At 35.8% G+C, this 21,377-nt stretch overlaps 1 protein-coding gene and 1 long non-coding RNA gene across 4 annotated transcripts in view; one reads left to right on the plus strand and one right to left on the minus strand.

The window, feature by feature from the left end:
• Positions 1–21,377, plus strand: part of LOC123866919 (cAMP-specific 3',5'-cyclic phosphodiesterase) — a 600,070-nt gene that overhangs the window by 93,587 nt on the left and 485,106 nt on the right. The window lies entirely within an intron of this gene.
• LOC123866932 lies at positions 72–20,934 on the minus strand. Its single transcript, XR_006796286.1, has 3 exons — positions 20,618–20,934; positions 14,903–14,909; positions 72–82 (listed from the first exon to the last, which is right to left on the minus strand). It is a non-coding gene; the product is annotated as an uncharacterized LOC123866932 (long non-coding RNA).

Genomic DNA, 21,377 nt, shown 5'->3' on the forward strand with positions numbered 1-21,377 from the left:
ATGAACTGATATATAGGCAACCCACAGTTTAAACTGGTGGATCTGGGAACTTGAATGTTACTCTCTATAACGTAGATGGGCACTAAGGAAAACCATTTTAGAAATTCATATAAGATCCTTTAAAAGTCTATCCACTTGGATACAGCCTGTCCTGTGTGGCTGTGCTCGTTCAACAGGTCAGGCGTGACTTGTGATATTATCACAGGCCGTGGGAACCAGTATAAGACTGTGCAATGTTTTACTTTAGGAATTGTAAATGTACAGGTCCTCTAAGTTTTAAGCATGTCTAAAATAAGTGCATAATATTACATTATTTTAATATGTTCACAATGTGCTGTTCTTTTGCACGAGTAGAAAAATAATAGATAAAAATTATAAAAAAATTTAAAGCAGAAAATCTATCAATTCTTATTATCAAGACGTCTTATTTGTCATATAGATAGAATACACTAAACTAATGTAAGTAATACATTGCAACTTCTCGAGTAGTAGTATCATCTATTTCATATTCTGAAGCAAGCAATACAATATAATTAATTTATCTGGTAGTCTATGTTTTATTCATTGTTTCATTTATAACGCTGATTCATAAATCAAAGAAATGAAAATAAGTTTATCGTACTAAGTACATCAAGACATAAATCATCATTTTACAAATTAGCTTGACAAAGTAGATACAATCGGCGCGGGCGGTCTTATCGCCAAATGAGAAATCCCTGCCAAGCAGTCGCTTGACAAAGGGTTTAAATAACAAAATAGATAGTAGGTTTATCAATATAAAAGGGACGGTGGAAATTATAAGCAAGTAGATAAGAATCCGAAAAAATCGGTCAAGTGTGAGCCGGACTGACACACGAAGGGTTCCGTAACATCGTACAAGAAATAAACTTTTTAATTTTTTTAATTTTCACGGCAGTTAAAATTTTTATTATTTGTTGTTATAGCGGTTATAGAAATACACGCTCTGTGGAAATTTTAGCGCTCTACCTAATACCGTTCACGAGATACAGTCTACTGATAGACAGACGGACGGACAGACGGATCGCGGAGGCTTAGTAATAAGGTCCCGTGTTGGCACCCTTCGGGTTTAGAACCCAATAAAGTAATAACATGCTATGGAATTAAAAGAGAAAAGGCATAGTGGAAAATCACATTGTTACACTAATGTATTAGATACGTGTATTGAATGAAAACTTTTTTCTTGCAATTATTGCAGATCTCGTAGCCATCATTTCACGTGAAGTCTGTGTAAACTAGGTGCATCAAATAGCGCTTCATTCCAAAATGGCTAAAGGTCATAGGTAACGAGAAATCTACTGTATCACACAAGTGTAAATTAAAAATTTATAACACCCCCGACAAGTGAAGGTTATAGCAACTAGAAAAGAGCTGATAACTTTCAAACGGCTGAACCGATTTTCTTGGATTATAGCTAAGAGCACTCTCGATCAAGCCACCTTTCAAACAAAAAAAACTAAATTAAAATCGGTTCATTAGTTTAGGAGCTACGATGCCACAGACAGATACACACTTCAAACTCATAACACCCCTCTTTTTGAGTCGGGGGTTAAAAATACCTCTATTACGCCATGTTTACACCAACAAACATGTCGTGATACTAAGTAGTTTTCAAAAAAAAAAAAACCTTAAAAAAATATGTCAAATGATTTGTATTGTAATTGATTCACACATGTTTTGTTAATTCTCTTGTTAACAGATAGTATGCCAATTGGCAAGAAAACATTTTACAAGCATTTAAATTTTTGTAGTATACTTACCTACAACGTACTAATAACGTCACAATGTGTTTTTGATATTAAAAAAATAATAATAACAAAACAATACATTTTAAGACACCTACTGATGTCAATGCCGTGTTACAAATTACGATTGCCCTTGGTCTCCCCCACATTTATTCAGTTTCAATTGCGTCAAAAATATTTCTCAAATTCTGTGCACAGATCTCGTAGCATAAATTTCAATATATATACCTTTAGCTTTCTAGATCTTTTTATCTGATGATTATTTAGTAAAAACGAAACTAACGATTGTTGAGAGTCGGTAGGTATTAGGTTATCTAGGTAAGAAGGTACTAATGGGGTACTATACTATATATTATTAGCTTCTATACAATAAACAGATATAGACCTAAAGGCTAAACCGGATAGGCGGATTAAACAAAGCTAACAAATCCTTCAACCGCTATTGGTTCAGATTGATTAGATCTAGTTGAATTGGCACTTGATTCTGGCTTAAGTAGGCACAGGATTAGTTGAGTGTATTAACTATCAAAATGGCTTTCGTTTAGACATACAAGATACTCGATTAGATCGAGCGTTAATTTGATTACAGGTTAGTGAACGTAAACTAATGAAATCTTTATGTACATCTACCTAGGAGAAGATTTATATACTTACAAATGTTTGAGTCGGTTTACCTTTGACTTTTTAACCATTTTTATCGTAATCTGGCAAACCAAGATCGAGAGACCGATAATTTCTTTTATCGTTTCTGTGCTAGAGTTACTTCTCTTAACAAACCGGTGGACCTAGTGGTTGTTAAGAGACTCCGTCTTGAATTTGGTTAAAATAAAAAGTAGCAGCTCTACTGATGGGCGGTTCAAGTCTGACCAGTCAGTCATATTACGTTAATAGAATAATAAAATTATTAATTGATAATATTTCACAAATTTTTTTCCATCACTCTACCATTAGTTACAAGGGCAGGGAAATATAAATCATCTCTAGAAATGCTTTTCCTCGCAGTCTATGAAGTTAGCAGTAATTCAGAATGCAAGGAAGTACCTTTAAATAAGATCATCGATATGGTAATTTGTTAAACACAAGCAACAGAATGTTTAGCGGATTTATATTTTACTATTTTTATAGAAAACCTACAAAAATATAAAATTTACGAAAAAATTTGTGGAACAACGAGGAAATCTCAAAAAATAAATAAAAGACGTTACAAATTATGGCTCTTCTTAATTATTTAAATCCAAATTATTACATAAACAATTTCTTTACCGTTTACATATCGGTGGTGATTTAATAATAGTTGAGTTAATGTATATTGCAATACATTGATGGGTGATCTTTGTGGGAATAATGGAACGATAAATCTTGGGCCTTTGTCTAGCGTAAAGCTATCGGTCCTGGCTCAGTTTGATAGATGGCTGCCTTAAGCCGAAGGCGCGAAGTCTGTTGTTTAGATGGCCTCGAGCACTTCCTATTACACGCTCGAAGACAGAAGCACCACACACTAAAAGCTAATAGAATGTACCTGCATATATTGAATATGTCATATTATACGTATACATAATATATTATGTTCGAGATTTACTATTTCATGTAAGCTTTACAGGCGACCCTACACGTTATTATAATGCAAACTGACAAAATGTATGACGTTAATTTTATAGCAAGTCTTTTTATAACAAACTAGAATTACAGCTTTTTTGCACTACTTCGTCAGCGTGGATTTTAAGATTCCGTTGTTTAAAATCTTTCCACAATTTCATTCGCGTGGATTTAGGATTTACAAAGAACCCTATTGCTCAAAATCCTTTTTGAATAGGAGACGAGGGTCTAAGTTGTAAAGAAAACCTGCCTGCATTTAAACTTCTGGATCCAACGCTTTGAGCTATACCTACCTTAACATGGCATTCAGGCCGTTTCTTCATTCATACTTCTAGATTCTATGGTCTAAAATTTAATTATGACCGTAAACTTATATATTTTTCAATATACTGAACTGCGCTACAACGTTATTTTTGCTGTGTTTTTCTCACAGTAGATGGCACATTCTTTACAATAAGAATTTTCAAATGTGTTCTTTTAAAATGAGTGTTTACTTGATACCTGGCAAAATTTAGATTCAACTTTGATAGAACATCTTCTCTGCATCTTCAAACGGCTGGATAAGTTAACTTTTACCGTTATTGTCATGATAGAAGTACATTTTCATTCAGTCCATTACTCGAATAGCACTTTTCTGTTCTTTTATTGTAACAAGTTTTCAAGACAGGTAGAGTTTTTTGTTTTCTTCCTGAACGAAGGAAACGGTATTTGAACAAATAAATCTGTATCGTAGGAGAGTTTTGTAAACTAATTACTTAAACGTAATTTTATACGAGCGGCGTGTTAGCGATAGAATTGTGTATAAAAGCATGTTATATTTGTAATGAGAGGAGATAAAATTAATTAATATTTACCTCTACAACAAAATAAACATACACGCGAGTAACTACACGTTATGTATTTATTTTATAACAAAAGGAAACATGGAACAGAATATTCAATATTGTAATGAATTAATACCACCAAAGGTGGTTATAGGCTACCTACTTATTTGCATGATATGATGCTTTATCGGTTCCAGTTTGAGAAGTTAAGATGGGAAGACTTGGTGATGCAGTCTAATAAACCGCTTTAACTTTTAATAAGATTTTACCTATGGCCCATATGAATTTAGAATAGATTAATCCTATTTGCCCTACCTAGAATTTATAAGATCTACTAGAGGATGCCCGCCACTTCGTCCGCGTGGATGTAGGTTTTTAAAGATCCCGTGGGAACTGTTTGATTTTCCGGGATAAAAAGTTGTTTATGTCAATAACATGGACGAAAGCTACCGGTACCCATACAAATCGGTTGAGCGGATGGGTCTTTAGGAGTCCCGTGGGAACTTTTTGATTTTCCGGGATAAGAAGTAGCCTATGTCCGTCCCCGGGATATAAGCTTACTAACTCTGTATCAAATTTCGTCAGAATCGGTTAAACTGTTGGGCCGTGAAAAGGTAGCAGACAGACAGACACACTTTCACATTTATAATATTAGTATGGAGTATGGATAACTAGCCAAGAACAGTCTACAGGTGGGTTAGAGAGGTTGTTGAAATATATAAAAAATGAGTTCACAGCCGTGTATTGGATGCTGAAGTCGGCTTTTTGTGACAAGATAAAAACGTTGTAAGTAAAGTAATTGCTATTTAATTTCGCTGACGCTCTACTGGTGTTTTTTTAAATGGAATGAGTATTCATTGATAATAGCACGTGATGCCGATTTTTTCAGCATCATTACAGTCTTGCCAAGCAAACAGTATATAATGTGGTAATTTGATACAAATTTTAGCAGAAAACCGAAAGGTCGACGGTTCAAACCCCGCCCGTTGTACTATAATATTGTCGTACCTACTCCTAGCACAAGCCTGACGCTCAATTGGAGAGGAAAGACGAATATTAGCATTTAACATGGCTCATATTCTTTTTAAAAAAAATAAAAAAAAAATGTTGATAGTTGATTCGTTGGTGTAACATAACGTTTTTGACTGTATTATTTTGTAGTCAACAAAAACTTTAATTCAACATTCGGATATGCAATAAGATTCTTTAATTGTGGATTTTAGGATATTATGCAAAAAATCTAATAAGCATCAATTTAAGAAAAAATAAAATGAAATAATTAAGTTATTTAGGCTAGTTAAGTAAGTTAAAAAAAAATACGTTTATATGCAATGCCATAGAATGTATAACCGTGTGCACATCTGTAAGTGAGGCTTTTCTAAAACAATATAATATGAACATACAATTCTGTGAGACTCTTTGGTTTATTGTTTACTATAAACAGCACATTGTGAACACTAGAGACGTAAGATAAAATTACATACCTACGTGTATATATTTTTATGTATATATATATTGTTTGGATATTCTTTACCTTTTACAGCAGATAGGTAGTTTATTTAGGCACTCCTACCATTGTGCCCAGTTCCTTTCTGTTTGGTTTCTGACGCAAAGAATGTATTTTTTTTGTATCACCATATTTTTATAGATACCGCATGTAAATTGATCTTCACCACAGAGGAGGTAATTTAAACCGAATAAATCAATACATCATTTTATACGATTTAAGTAAAGCTAGTCATGTATTTCGACACCTCCCACGTAAGTTGTTGTAAGCCACAAAATTGCCATTTTGCGTTTTTTACATAACAATGTCTATTTTTATGTATTTTATATGTTCAATTAAAAAAAATCCTAAAAATGTTGTTTTTTAAAGTACTTATGAGGCGTATAATGTTGTATGTTTCAAACGAGGACGACGTAAAATATCATATTGACCTTTACAACGTTTTATGTGGGGTGAAGTTGCACGTTTGCGCCTCGTATGTAACAGATACAACAGATCACGCCGGACTTCAGATGAAATGTTTGTAACTCAAGACACTGATATGTCACGGTTGTGTTTACATTTTTTATTTCATTATCGTATTTTAGTAATTTAATAGTGATGCCAAGCTAAACTATTGTATAGATTACATACAACAATTTACGTCGTTGAGGACACCCAAAAACAGTATTGTATGATGACATACAACCGTTTACGTTGCAGAATTATAATAAATTTTGTGTTAAGTGATACATACAACATTTTACTTCGGCATTTATTTCTCAAAATTTTGTTGTATGATTACATGCTATATTTTACGTTGCTATGACATTGTTTTTTTTCTTACATACGACATTGTATACAATAAAACTATGTTAAAATTTTATTTGATGGCGACGTAAACTCATGATAGTCAATAAAATAACTAATCGGCTCATCATACCACTAGGTTACTATATAATTAACAAAAAAATCACTACTACAATATATAATTTCAGAGCCTACCTTTCCAATAAATAGATTGGTAGAACCTGCCAGGTGGTGGAGTCCAAATTCTTTACGGCCTATCGTCCAAAAATAACAAATATTTTTTATGATTTTAAAGCTCATGGCCAGAAAAAGGCCAGAAATGATATTACTGTAGTCTTCAGCAGATGCACCTTCCTACTGGCAGATCTCTATTGTACAAACACATGACTTATGGATCTTTAATTTCGTTTTAAAGATACCATAGAGCGGAAGAGGAACTCAAAAGTATTCACGAAAGATCTGTCTGCTAAACAGGGCATGCTGATACGACAAAAAACTGACAACACCTCATTTCAGCTAAACTTGAGCTCTTGAAATAAGTGGAGAAGTTCTATGGACAGTTATACACAATACAACACAATACAATACAAAGACTTGTTGAAGATTTGGCTAAAGATCCCAGAGCTAAATTGACGGGACACTATACCCAAGATATCCCAGATGCCAGTTTATACGAGATAAGTATGGCTCTCAAACAACTCAAGGATAAAAATTCGCTCGGTGATATCAGAATCACAGTAGAATTCCTGAAAGCGGGTGGCAAACCAGTACTTAAGGTCTTTCAGCGATTTTCCAATCTTTTTCCATGGGATTTTCAATCCCGTCATGGCGATAATGCCGTAATAAATAATAAGTAATGGTTTATTTGTTGCAATGTGGGCACAAAAGGTTAGTGAATCTTATATTCAAATTAATCTAGTTCATTGCATAACGAAATTACAAAGTTACAAACATTACTCAAGAAGAGTCATAGACTCATTTCGCTGCTAAGCCATGTCTATAAGCTGTTGTTATCGTAAGTCATTATGAATCCTCACAATAATAAGTTCGATGACTTTCAGCATCCCTAACAAGCTTGATTCTGAAAAAGCTTAAGCACTATAGGTCACATTCATAAGCTGCGACATGTTATGCATAATATAACTGAAGGCTATTATAATAATCTGCCACTTTGCTAAGCGTTTGTAAACTATGAGAAAGTTTTTGATTTGGTGGAAACTGGGGCTGTATTAAGGTCGCTATTGAGATGCTGAAACAACTGCCTGTTCATACAAATGCTGAAATAGAATCCTGTACGAAAACACCATGTCAGTCGACATATAGGACCAGACTAGGCCAGTCCAATTGCAGTGACAGGGTGCACATTGTGACGTAATTCTCTGAAACTCTTTACCACTGCTTTGGAAGACGTCCTTATGTTTAAGCTTGGATTGGAATGAACTTGACATTAACATCAAAAGAAATTCACCTTCGATTTGTCGATGACATAGTCACTATCGCAGAAACTCTGGGAAACCTCATTAGGTTTCCCAGTTTCTACATTTACAGCTCAATGACCTTTGCAAAGTTTCACAACAGATGGGCCTGAAAATGAACATGAGTAAGGCGAAAATTGTGTCTAATTCTTATGTCTCGGCCCACCCAGTAATCGTTGAGGGCTCTGAACTCGAAATTATAGAAAAGTGTGAGCCTGGAACAGGTACCTGGACCAGGTAGGTAAGTGCAATTTCAAGAAACAGGTCAGCCAACGAATCCGACTCGGCGGCAGTGTACGGAAACTAAATTAGTCTTCGAACAGTGCGTTTTACCAGTGATGACATATTATGGATCCGAGATAATATGGTCATATATTATAATGGAATTCATAAGAAAGTTCAGAGTCACTAAGCGGGCAATTAGAGAGCTATATTTGAAGTTTCTCTACGTGATCGAATCTGGAATGTGGATATCGGTAGGAAAATCAGAGTAACCGGCATAAATGGGTTGCGAAGCTGAAGTGTAAATGGCCGGGGCACATAATTCGAAGGACCCATAGACGTTGAGGTCCCAAGGTGCTGGAACCTCGCACTGTAAGGCGCAGCGTTGATAAATTGTGTGTGTCAATATATTCCCACAGTAAATTGTGTGTGTCAATATATTCCCACAGACTCCCACTAGGTGCACAGACGACATCAAACGAGTCACAAGGAGCCACTGGATTCAGGTGGTGCAAGAGCGTGGCATATAGAAGTCCCTACAAGAGACCTATGTCCAGTAGTGGACTTCCATTGGTTGGAAATGATGAATCGGACTACACATACTACATTTCTTTTAAATTTTAAACGACGTACACCGTTGTATTTAACACATACGATGACACTCAACCCGTTTTTTCCAGCGTAATTTGTTGTAAGTATCTTATACAACATTTTACAAAGATGAAACACGCCGTAAAATGTTGTATGAACAAAATCTCAGAAATGTGAAGTATTTCTATGAATTATCTTTCAGAATATGTTAAAGTACTGTAAACTATAACTAAATACCGAATTTCACAAAAATATATTGAAAAATGGAGCTTTAATTTCAATTTATATCTTTAAAACGCTCTACTGAAAAGTTGCAGTTTTGGGGATACAACAACTTACGTGGGAGGTGTCGATTTATTTCGGTATTTCTACGGTAATGTCCAGTTTCTTTATGTAACCAAGCTATAGAATATTGAGTGATTGATGATATTGCTAAACGACTTTTTTAAATAAAAATGTTTGAAATAACTAACAAAACTATTATGACGACTCCGTGAATAGAATTTTTTGTAACAATATGTAATGTTTCTTATCTACAATATCTACAATTATTCCGACACAGAAATAACATGATATATACAATGTATATGTCTATTTATTACATCGTTTCAGTCCATTAGATCAGGCCAATCGCGTATTGTAATAGAATAATAGCGTCAACCGTAAAATTGTTTGATTAAATTGTACGTGTATCTAGGTATGTACTTAAGGTCATAGTACACTTATCGACTCGGAAAGGGATCGTCACCGTGTCAACTCGAGCCGTGCGTCGAGTAGAGTGATTCAGAACACTTGATTCGGTAAGTTATCGTTCCATAAGTATCGGTTTTTTATCAATGAAAAACGAATGTTATCGAACGATAACTTACCGAATCGAATGTTCTGATTCGCCCGGCAGTATTTTTTTTATGAAACTCTTTACTACAACGCACACTAATCGGGATCGTAGCGTAATCGCCTCGTCTCTAAACAAGCTCACGAACCTAACTGTAGCCGAGTTGACGTATCGGACCTCCTGATCCGCCTCCTCCTCCTCCTCCTGAACTTAATGTAAAACATTAAGTTGACGCTTGATTGACGGTGAGGCGAAAAGCGATACGGTAATGATCCCTTTCCGAGTTGATACATAATATGTGTGCTGTCACCTTTAGTTGTACTTTGTGTATTCGTTGAATTCGGGGTGTATATTGTTCGAAATATGAACAAATTACTATGATATAAATTACCAAGTTATAAACGAAATAGCATGGAAGTATTCTTTTTAGATGACACATATTACACACGCCATGAATATTTCATATACTTAACTAGTCTACAGTAGAAAACGGAACATTAACCTGCATTATGGCATCACCTTGGTGTATGACTGTCCATCACAGACATTTTCATTCATACAATTAGGTATGTCACGAAAATAGGACAGCAACCTTAACACAATAAGTGTTTACACATCTCTCCTTGTATCTTTTATTCAACGTTTTGTAGAAGTGAAAGCCGAGAAAAATCTAGATCTACACATCTATCTGCTTATTGATTTTGACAGGTATATCTGGTATATATAATATTATGTAACTAGTAGATGCCCCAATTTCGTCCGCGTGGATTTACTTTTTCAAATATTCCATTGGAACTCTTTGATTTTGAGGGATAAAAAGTATCCTATCCATTTACCACTTATTGCAAAAAATGACGTCATTCCCTTGCATTGTGATTGAAGGATAAACCAACAAATCAATAAACCAACAAACAAACACACTTTCACATTCGCATTCCCATGGGTAGTGATAGGGGTAGTGATAGCACAGGCGATAGATACAGTGTAATACGAGGAAAAGATAAAGCAGAAACTTTAATTACTTATCTTCCTTTTCGTGAAATAACTATAATTCGCGAAGTAAGCAATGACCCGTGGGGCTACGCTTCAGCAAGTTTTAAAAGTTTCGCGACTAAAAGGCACTGTAAGCCGCGAAATACTCTATTTACTAGCGCCAGCTTTAAAGTCATTTAATAGGGCTGCCATCGTTAAAGTTTGAAAAGCAGAACTATAAGGTGTGGGTATTTATATAAAAGGAGAAACAGCTGAGCTGAATTTTTACACCCAGCAGGCTGTAACCTGTTAATTTATTGTAACCTGTTGATTGTCCATATAAATTCAAAAAAAAATAAAAAAAATTACATTGTTTATGTTGTACTATGTTTGGTTCTATAATAAAATAATGTTATTCCTTAAAATCTACCCAGGCTTATTTAACTGAGCTTATTAAATTTTTATTTATTTATTTGACGAATAATAATGGATGAGAATTACTTAAGATAGTGAGGCTGTGATTTCCATACTAGCATTCCCTGTATCGTTGAAACCATTTCATTCATTGCGTAATAAAAACATTTTTTTAGTCGAAAGTTATACTTTTTGGCAGCCCTAACGCCAAAATGGCAGGTCATAACTCTGAGCTATATTTTCATTAGTCGACAACTAAATACTTTTATGCAAATAGATTTAGTGGGTACCGCTCTAAAGCTAATGGTACTGACTGCAATTTATGAGCAAGCATAACTTCGCTACGTCTGTATTTAATATATCAAAGATATTTCATCCCCTCAATTTATACTCCATTCTCTACTAGACAGATAACATTATGTGGTATACCGAGTTTCTCGTCTGGTCTTACTGCCTGATGCCTCACAACGTCTTCTATAGGCTGATGGACCGTGGTTTTACTCATACGTGCGTAGACACCGCGCCAGTACCTACGTAATAGGTATCCATGTAGTCCGTGCTGCTACGCTACGCGCATGCATGTCACATAGTAATAGTATACATTAAGCATAGGAATTTGTCTGCACTTTTTAAAATACGTTTGTATGAGGTTTGCCTATCTGGAATTTCATAATATCTTTGTTGGCTCGTTACAAATGGCGTAAATTTATGTATTATGGTATTTTCGATACATTTCTCGTTAAGTGGCTCTTCGGCTACCACTGTCAAAACTCTTAAGTAATATGAAAGCAATATTTTACGTCCGCCTATTATATCCAGTAACCACCCTACCTCTCTACCCTAAATGAAAATCTTTTGTGTTTGTGGCAATAAGAGTATAACTTCATAATAGTAGCACAGAAAATTTGTTTATGTACGTTTGTCGAATTTAGTAAGCATCGTGTTATAAGATTACTCTGTAAAAACTATTTTAATAAATTCTGTGGTTAAAGGGTCAATAGGGGCCTCCAGATCTGGTTTTCAGGCCTCTGAGAGTCAAAAGTTACTGAATTAAAAGTAAAAAAGAAGTTAAAACCACTGAATATTGAATTCCGCAGCCAAGATCTCGGGATAGTCCAAAATATGTCAAACAAATTTCGGAGCTGGTGCGATCGTATAATTGGCAAGTTTGATGTTTATTGGCAAAGTTTGGACCAATTAAGTTCCAACTGAGAGTCTTTGTTTGAAATTGTGTAGAGCTTTATCCCTTAAGTGTCTGCGCTTATCAATAATAACTTTTGAATATTATTTAGTGCGTACTTAATTGTTAAGTGTTAACGTCTCTTAAGAAAAGTAACTGTAGCGCATTTCCCAGGCCTGTTCTAAACAAAATAATATTAGCTATGGTTCACATTCATAGGGACTCAAAGTTACACGAGCTCAAAGATTTGTAAATCTTTGAGCCGTTGTAACTTCAAAACTACACATTTTTACGAAAATTTAGAAAACTGTAGATAGATATTTGATCTTATAACGTGTCCACAAAATTTCATTGACTTTGATTTTCAAATGAAAACCAAACTACGTTTGTATGGAAAGTGCTGGGGAGCGCGCTAGGATTTAGAATTACTTCTCCTAAACTTAGTAAATTGGTACCTTACCCTGATTCTCTGCGGTTTTGGTGAAATACTACATACCTACTCGTAAATGTATTTGTTTATTATAGTATATACTTATCAGCATAAAAACGTGAGCTCGATTCCGAAACTTTCACACATGGAAACCTAAAAATGAGATCAAGCTATAATATCTGCGTGTTAAATTAGTCAGGGGATAGGTAGGTAAACTGTAAACATTTTTAGTAATGTGACCCATCAGATCGACTGTCCCATTCCTATGAGGGTGCGGTCGAACACTCAAATATTGACTCGGATCGATGCTCGTTAATAAATGTAGCGGTCTCTTCTGTTTAATTTAAACAATAATACCAACCTCCCATTATCTGTTTAAACAAAAGTGTGGTATAGACAAGGGACATCAGATAAATATAATAAACCCGTTGGACAATGTTTGTCTTGGCATAAAAACGTCGTAGTGTTATGTCGTGTCAAAGTATAATAAGCAAGCCAAAAAACCTTTTCTTTTCTGAGAGATTAATAAAATACTTATCATTTATAGCTGCTCTACCAGCCAATGCATTATACGCAGGGAGCTGTGTCTAGCTTGACCAATTGTGTATCTATGGAAAAACATTCTCACAATCAACATTTTAGGCGGCATCAACACTTGCTAGCAGGCCTGATAGCATTCAAGCGCTAGTCTATATAATATTAACTAAAAAAAATATTATTAATGAATTCTATTTGCTTCATTATTGATTCTTGATCAGTCGAGCTGACTGCTTCAAGCTGCCCGTTTGTGGTCTTTCTTACAGTTTTAAGTTTTAACATTAAGGTGCCACTAAAGAAGAGCGAAGTAGAGAAATGTTCAGCAAACCGGTTACACTATTGCCAGGTTCAGTGGACAGCCACCCTAGGTGTGTCTTGATTAACTTACACTTAGGACACTGCTCAGAGCTTATATTATTAAGGTCTTACGACATGATACAGACGCAGAATCCACTCCGACTAAACTCATAGATGTGATGTGAAAAATGTGTTGTAGCGAGCAAACGAATAGGTGGGTCACCTGATGTTAAGTAATTACCGCCGCCCATGAACATTTGCAGCACTAGAGGTCCGGTCTTTCAGGAATTTGTTGGTCCGCCCCTTGAATAACCCCACGTTGTAAACTAGTGGGAATACCGCTGATGGGAGTTGATTTTAATGTTTGCATGTGCGTGGATGGATCTGGCACAATGGGGCGGTCGATGAGGTTATAGTATATCGTGTTCTTTTGGGTGGAATTTTCAACATGTAATTGAAATAAGTGTATGACGCATAGACCACGCCTGGTGCATGCGTTATACACATTATTATGACCATCAAAGTTAAAGTTGGAATGGTGTTATATTGGTGTCACAATTCGCGACACTAGGGAACTTGTAACAAAACGTTGAGGTTTCGACGTCACTGGCAGGCGTCAAATGTTAGCTATATTCGACGCTAGGTGGGCTATAAAACAACTATATTTCTTCGATTTCACGTTACCCACAACACACCATCCTTGCTCTGTGCCCATAGCTTAATATTAGACATATCATCGATTCAGGATTAAATCGAGAGTTCCCTCACTCTACAGGGTGTACTTAATCAGAACGTCAGCAAAAACTTAGCGTTATTATCATACTACCAGTCTTCGTTTTTACTGGCGTTCTGGTCACGCCCAGTAGTTCACTATGTAGTTATCGTGTCTGTGTAATGTGAACTATATGTTTATGAAGGCGACTAAATAGTTCAGGTTTTGTGGGGCTCAGTCAAATATTGACTGTGTGTGCCTGCGTTGACGTCGACACAGGTAGCGGCGCGGCGCGGCGGCGTGCCGCTGTTTGTTTTAAATTCAAATGCTAATTTCCTTTGATGCTACATTGTTTATGTCCACGCTTAACAATATAATGTAACTCGTAAAGTAAAGTGAGTGTAAATATTGAAAAATAGCATAATAATTGAGCTGTGGCCTGGGGCTATTGTGTGTGAATTGATTGAGTCGACTGATCTATCAACGCACAGCTCAAACTTCTGGACGGATCGGGTTGTTGGCATGCAGATAGCTATTATGACGTAGACGTCTGCTAAGAAAAGGTTTTTGTAAATTCAACCCCAAGACTTTGCAATGAAGAAGTTTTTGTTATGTAATATACCTAATTCCTTTAAACTATCCATCTCACCCCAGCTTTTACGGTTGGCTAACCTGTTTTATAGACTAGATATAGACTAGACTATATATACTAATATTATAAAGGTGAAAGTATGTGTGTATATTTGTTACTCCTTCACGCAAAAACTACTATAAGGATTTGGCTGAAATTTGAAAGGAGATACTACTTTTTATCCCGGAAAATCAATGAGTTCTCACGGGATTTTTAAAAAACCTATTTCAATAAAACCTATGAAATAATTTCAATTCAAAGTTCATTTTCCTTCTCTATATATTTCGGATAATCTTAAATATGCACACACATTTCTACATCTATCTATAAATGTTTGATAACTCTCCAATATTCTAGGAGCAATAGCAATTTGTCTTGTGATGCATATTATATCAGCGTACCGCCCGCATTCCTCCTGCAAACAGCTTATTCTGTAAACACAATATACGATTATTTATTAATAACTTACTACGCGTATTCGTATCGTACCTATGTACGGAGTTGATACAATGCTGTCATTATTTTAATTTCAAAGATAGATATCCATAGCCATACTACGATGCATACCTACTTATTTAAAAATAAATAAATACATATATTTTTAATTCAATTAAACTTTTACAAGTATGTACTTTTGAATCGCCAATGCATCTATCACTAGTTCGGAATGTCTTACCTACTGAGAAGAACCAGCAAGAAACTCGGCGGATGCTCTTTTCAAAAATTTGATATACGATATTATGCCATGTAGTAATTGAAGTCCTGCGTGTATTAACATGAAAGTGGGTTTGTTTGTCTGTTTTCACAGTCCATCCGTTTAACCCATTTTGTGAAATTTGGTACAGAGTCAGCTAACATCCCGGGGAGCGGGGACGGACAGGTTTATTTTTTCCTGATGGAAAATCAAAATATCCCACGGGATTTTTAAAACCTGAATCCACGTTCTATGTTTCAGTTATACCTACCTCCTTGGCGCAGTGATGAGCGCTGAGGTATTATTAGTGGAATTCCCGGGTTCGATTACCAGCAGGGTAAATTTGGGATTTTATAATTTTTGCATTTTCTCTGGTACGGTCTGGTAGGAGGCTTTGGTCGTGGCTAGTTATCACCCTAGGGGCAAAACCGCGATACCGTATAGAAAATTAGAAACCAATGGGGTATGGGGCATGGGCTTAATAAAAACTGCCGTACCTCTTCCAGGGTACCCGCTTCCATCTCTGACTGCATCATCACTTACTACCAGGTAAGATTGCAGTCAAGGACTAACTTGTATCTGAATAAATAAATAAAACACCTAAGTATCCTATATTCGTTTAATGATGGTAGTTAGAGAGTTATAAAAAACAAAAGTATTTAAGTTTTCTCTTATTACTTGGAGTTTCTGATTAATGGTAAAGTGGAAGTAGCGCCGGTGTCACATCGGGCAAGAGAGATTAGAAAGCTAATGGACAATGGCTTAGTTGGCTTGTTTCATTTTGTTTAAGCCAATTTATCTTATGTGACATTGCTTGCTTACTCTCTGAGGAACAGTTCCTCTCTGCTCTGTTTCTCATCGTTGAAGGGCGTAACTTCTGTGAAAATTATATGATAGAGTTTGTCTTGGTATAGTAGATTTAATAAAATTTATTTTATCGATATAGATTTTAACGAGTTCCTTAATTTCATTGTAGTGAAGGGATAGTTACAATTGTTTTTATCAACTTACGGCTTAAAAATAGCCAGATCCTTCTGTAAAACTACAACATCACTAGCTTCCGTGTACAGCTAAAGTTTTTTTCATCGTTCCGCGAAATTGTGCTTATAAAATTCGGCCAAGGATAAGAATAAGACCTTGAGAAGTTCACCTAGTTGGACGTCTATAAATGATCGATGATAAAAGCCTATTTGAAGTAAACATATCAACTTGGAAAACCAAATCAATTAAAAATGAATTTATATCTGTAGTACTAATGTTATAAATACGAAATTGTGTCTGTCTGTCTGTCTGTTACCTTTGTACGGGTCATTAGTTAAACAGGTTTTGATGAAATTCAATACAGAGATAGCTTGCATCTTGAAGACGGACAGATATCAGGCTACTTTTATCTTAGGGAATCAAACACTTGCCTCCGTTTCACAGATTTTGATTGATACAAGATAACTTACATCCCGGAGACGGAAAAGGCCCCTTTTTATCCCAAAACCAGAATTTTGAAAAAACAGAAATCCACGCCGATGAAGTCTCGAGTATCCTCTAGTAATAAATAAATTGTAAAAGTTTATTGTAGAAGCCATTTGCAATATGATTTCAAAGCTTTCAGACCTTTAGAGAAGACTCTTTTTTTAAATTACGAAATTCGAAGATAACTTTGAATTTCGTAGTTTAAAAAAAAGCGGTATTGCGCGACACCTGACAGAAGCAAAGCAAGCCAGCAAACGCTCGTTCGTTTCTTTACTTTTTGCCTTTGTGACCTTTTGCATGAAGTCCTATCCTAAAACGTCCGTTAAAAAGCTTCGTTTTAAAAACTTTCGTAAATAGGTACTTACGTCAAACCAGCCGTTTAACGCCTAAATGTTATTACTGTACTAAAGTATTTTACCTCTTTTGCTTTAATTTCCTGGATGAGTTCATTAAAATTCAAACTCTGAATCCCTAATTCTAAATTTTGTTACATAGTAGGATGGTAGTAGGTACCTACTCGCAGCACTTAAGTTACGACTAACCAAAGTGGTCCTTGGAAAAATATTGTAATGAACTGGCAGATGGTAGCGACTTTCTCTGCGTTAGTAACGGTCGTAAAGTACATTACAGGGTGGAGGATAAAATGTTTATTAAACTGGGACATTAGAAAGCTGTAACTGTGAGAAATTGAGGGGAAACTTTGCGGAGATTGCAGAAGAGCTTCGTTAAGTGAAGAAAGTATTTAGAAAAGCGTATTATATCGAAACTATTTGATTTCATTTTACCTATTTGATATTATTTCATGAGTTTTCAATGAACCATATAAATACATAAATGTATTACAAAAAAATATGTTAATTAACTAAACAAATGTTACAATGCAGTGGCCAATTTTTATTCAAATATATATTTGGTGAAACATTTGGAAACCTAACCTTATTGCAATTTTGAGGTGTTTTGAAAACATAATTATGGCGTGATGTGATGAAGGTTTAGTATGTTATTTTAGGATCATATTCTTAATATATATGGTCCTCGCATTGTAGGTACATAAGCGTATCATTGTACAAACAGTTGTATATGTGTTTAGGATGCTTTACTGCAGGGATTAAGTAATGAATCTTGTCGTGTTTGCATGTCGCTATTTAGGGCAAATCATGGCATATCGGCAATGTTGTCATAGCTACATGCATAATATAATATACTTTATTGGTTGAGTTAAATCTATAGTTTAAGGGTAATATTTGCAACAAACTACGAGTATTAAACGCTTCACTTAGTTGGGACAAGGCCGGTAGCTTCGAGATGTCTTCTGGTCCAAAAAAATTCAGTGCCTGTCAAGCAAAGTCTTTGACCAGTGTGTGTCGCCAGTGTTGATCGGAGAACTAGAAATGGACCTCATAAGAAAGCTCTGAGTCACTCAGTGGGTACTTAATGGATCAAAGCTACGCACATTTCTCTACGCGATAAAATCAGGAATGAGGAGATTTGTAGAAGAACCAGAGTAACCGACACAGTTCAACGGGTTGCGAAACTGAAGTGACAATGGGCGCGGCACACACTGAAGAATCGATAGATGTTATACCAAGATATAGCCCCAAGGTGCTGAAATGGTGACCTCGAATCAGAAAATGCAGCATTAGTAGACTAAGTAGATAGACGAGTTGCAGAGTAGCAGGGAGCCGCTGGATCTATGCGGCGCAAACCGCTGCGGGTGGATACCCATACAAGAGGCCTGAAAGGCCGGCAACTCATGGGCCGTTGCTCTGGTGCTACAAATGTTCATGGATGGCGGTAATCCTAATCACATAACATCAGGTGACCAGACTTCTTGTTTGTTCGCTATTTTTATCCAAAAAAAGTTTACCGTGAGTCATGCCTTAGATCTTCACTGACAGATTAGTCATCAATTTTTTTGAAAGGTATTTTTCCAAATGTAGGCACAAATTGATTGATTAAATTCGGCTTGATTGATTTCCGTAATCTCTCCTTTTACAATTGAAACTGAAATTATTTCCGGTGGGTTTCAGATTTTTAAGTTCTTCAGGTTTCCCCTCATCTTTTCTCCACCCAAGTGACGAGCGTGCAACATGCCCGTCTAGAATTCAAACACGCGGGTCGCGAACCTAATTTAGATTTTCGTAGCTAAGCCGGGTTGTCGGCATTTTTAATTTTGAGCCTCACGGAGACTGGAATTTCTCAATTTACTAATAATTCTAACAGGGGTAGAGGGACCATAATTTTTAGTTCACAATAACGTGATCGATATTCAACATACATTATTTATTTTTAATTAATAAATACGTTTACCATGAATTCCGATAAAGAAACGAGACAAAAATAAGGTCAAGCTCATAAACTTCGATATACTTTGACTGTTATTCGAAATCGATGTGGCACTTGCCATTATACGTCCTCACTTCGTTTTTTGCGCGATTTATGATGCCAAATAGAGTTAAGGTCTATAAAACGGCAGTATTTTGCCCAGGTCAGCGCGACCAACGATTGAGCGAAGGACTAGATAACTATAATCTCATCACTAATCTCTATTGATACACTACACTTATACTTACATGCTTGTATTTGTCGATTTAAGTTTGAAGTAGACTAAAATATAACTTTAGATCTCAAGAGCTTTAGATGTATTTTGAATTAACCTTGATGACTCATAGAATACCTATTTCGTTAGCAACTATTCCTTCGACTGAGGAGCATGTGGCCTAGTGGTGGCAGCGCATATCGAATAGTGGTTGGTAACAGGATGGGTTACTGGTTTTCGTTTCTTGCGTGCCTTTGAGAGCATGTTGACAGGACGTTCTCCATTTCCGACGATACTGAAATCTATATAAACTGACCACCACCCGGTTATTATATTATCACTAATATTTGATAATAAGTACAATAATCCTAAGAATTGAATTTTCGTTTTTTTTACTTGAGTTGTATGCGGAAGGATTTGGGAAACCACTGAATTATTATCCCACGAAAACTATTCCCATTATATACTCATGAGTAATGGAAAGAGGTTATGATCCTTAATAATGAAGAATACGGTGCAGAGATTCCCTTGACTACGTCCGTCTGAAATTTTGGTCAGCACATCTTAGTGTAGGTAGGTACCTACCCGTATCTCGCGTTGTTCTCAATCGATTCTAATCAAACTTAGCGCTGTGCATAAGTCTGAGCACATGCTTTCAAAATGTGAAAGTTCAGTTCATTGGTTTTTAAGTTTTAAGCCCCATTAGTAAAAAAATGATGCCCACGACTTCGTCCGCGTTGATTTAGGTTTTTCTAAATCCCAAGGACACTCTTCGATTTTCTGGGGTAAAAGTAGCCTATGTAGTAATGACCTAAGTAGCGTATACAGGATGCTCTGTATGGGTACAGAGCTAGGATGTATCCTGTATACGCTATTTAGGCTATTTAAGCATCATAATATTATGATGCTATTACTTCATCCACGAGGAACTTGATTCAAAAAATTGCCTTTGTCCATCCCCGATGATGCAAGCTATCTCTGTACCAACTTTCGTTACAATAGGTTGAACGGATGGACCATGAAAATCTAGCAGATAGATAAACAGACGACAGACACACTTTCGCATTTATAATATTGATATAGAAGTATATGGATAGTAGAGATAGAAAGAGCGATACTCGCAGAAATGTAAAAAAAACAACACCGGTTTTGATTAAAGAGTTTAGTTCGTTGAACTGTATCTGTAGGTTCGATATGTTGCATAGTGTATCTACTACTGCCACGCTTCAGTCATCTTTGTTCGAACATTCATTGTTACCATACAATCCGAGTCCATTCTCATTTCTCGAGCAATTAGGTTTTCTGAATAGACTAGCTCTGCGCAGATGCGCTGTGAACTAATCACGATTTACAGCGTGCAATATGTTGCAATTGATATATGTAATAACATTGTTTAGTACTCATGGTAGCTGCCAGGGTTGAGCCGTAAAATCCTATTAGCACTAAACTTAGATGCATGGCTCTCTACTGAGAACCATTAAATCGAATATTCGAAAATATTCATATAACATAGCAATTACACATAAATTATTAATTCATAACATTTTAAAAACAAAACCAAACTTAAAAAATTATAGTTGAAACATTTCTGTATCCCCCCTTGAAATTTTATGGTAATTAAAAAGTACGGGCTTTATATTATTATAACATAGCCCTTGTCGCATCGCTTTGTTTCATCGCATTAATATTAAATATCTTAGATACTTAACTTAAATTCATAATGAATACTTAATGCCCATGGTGGTACTGCAAAATGGGATGGATCGTAGTCTCGAATTCTGAACACAGACATTATTTTAGGGAGGTGGAAATCGACCGGTAAAGCTGTATCCGTGCACACGACCCAAAAACAACGAGGGCTGAATATATAATTTCTATACAATTAATTCCTAGCGATTTATT

This window comes from Maniola jurtina, chromosome 7 (assembly GCF_905333055.1).
Source record: "Maniola jurtina chromosome 7, ilManJurt1.1, whole genome shotgun sequence".
In the NCBI taxonomy this organism is placed as follows: Eukaryota; Metazoa; Arthropoda; class Insecta; order Lepidoptera; family Nymphalidae; genus Maniola; species Maniola jurtina.